This window comes from Etheostoma spectabile, chromosome 19, assembly GCF_008692095.1.
Source record: "Etheostoma spectabile isolate EspeVRDwgs_2016 chromosome 19, UIUC_Espe_1.0, whole genome shotgun sequence".
Taxonomy (NCBI): Eukaryota; Metazoa; Chordata; class Actinopteri; order Perciformes; family Percidae; genus Etheostoma; species Etheostoma spectabile.
This window is the reverse complement of record NC_045751.1, coordinates 2,917,198-2,918,534: the sequence shown is the minus strand read 5'-3', so window position 1 is coordinate 2,918,534 and position 1,337 is coordinate 2,917,198. Positions and strand designations below refer to the sequence as shown.

Below are 1,337 nucleotides of genomic sequence, written 5' to 3'. Positions count from 1 at the left end.
CCCCACTACAGGTTTCTCTATAGAGCTCCCCCTACAGCTTAATAATAGATATTTGACAGCTCCACCGTTTACTTGTTTCTGACCCCTCCCTCGGTCAGTCTGCCATTTCCTCTTTCTCTCTTCCTCTGACAATGCTTTCCTGGCTGTCGACGGCCACCATTCACCTTAAAAAAAGTCATATAACCATTCCAATGACTCGGAAGCTGTTCAGTTAAGGTAAATAAAGCTACAACAAACTGCATAGCTCCCCTTTAAACACCCGAATCTGCAGAATGACTGACTTCTGTGGCCTTAACCACATGAAAACAAAGACATTAAGCAACATTCTGCCAACAACCTGACAGGGGTAAAACCATGGCCCTGCAGAATTGGAGCTTAATTAGAAATGTGCAATAGGTGCCTCTCTTGCTTGATCAGCAAACTTTATGTAAATCTTCTAAAAGAGTGGTTCCCAAACAGGAGCTCTTGTACCCCATAGGGTACATGGGAATATTGAGGAGTAGCTCAACTAATAGTGATGAAACACAGATTACATGTGAGCAGAGCAGTTCCAACAGTTTGCTGTAATAATACTGGAATGAAAGCAATAACTTGTTAAAATAGCTAAAAGTAATTGCTAAATGGTTTAAAGAGTTAGCTAAAGGTAACAGATAAACAGTTGAGAGTTAGGTAAAAGTAATGCATCAATGATTGAAATGGTTAGCTAAAAATGACTGATAAACTGTTATTTAACTAAAATTGTAAGCTGAAAGTAACGGATAAACATTTAAAACAGATAATATATAAGAAATAATAGTTACAAGAAACTACTACAGCTACTGCTGCTCCAAGTAGTAGCCTAGTGCACATGCAAAGATTGACAGTTCAATTGTATAACTTTTTTTTTGTAGTACCCACATAAACTCATTACAATTTAACATCTAGTTAAAAATCAATCCAGAAGAAGACGTGGAACATGGCAGGTAGTGTGGATGAAGGAGCACTTGATTCATCTGACACTGATGCGGGGAGTACGTCTGACTCCAAAAGATTTAACGTTGCACAAGCACACGTCAGCCAAGCAGATGCACAAAGTCACATCTGTTATTAGCGACCTGACAATTTCTTATCATGCTACCAGTAGGGATGAAAAGACTTGTCAAGACAGGATCCCAAAATATAGCACAGGCATTAAATAGTTAAGTGTCTTCTAGTGTAAATGTAAAACATAGAGATGGGCTTCAGATAGATAATTACTGCATGCAAGCTCCCTGGTCATCTTTTAAAGCTTCCTAATTTCCCAAAGGGATTCTCTTCTCTTTCAGCCTGTTGGGCATTGATTTAAAGAAAAAGTGCTG

The 1,337-nt window shown here is 38.7% G+C and overlaps 1 protein-coding gene across 1 annotated transcript in view; it reads right to left on the bottom strand.

Moving 5' to 3' along the window:
• Positions 1-1,337, bottom strand: part of LOC116707102 (adhesion G protein-coupled receptor L3) — a gene marked incomplete in the record, with an annotated part of 258,534 nt that overhangs the window by 30,506 nt on the left and 226,691 nt on the right.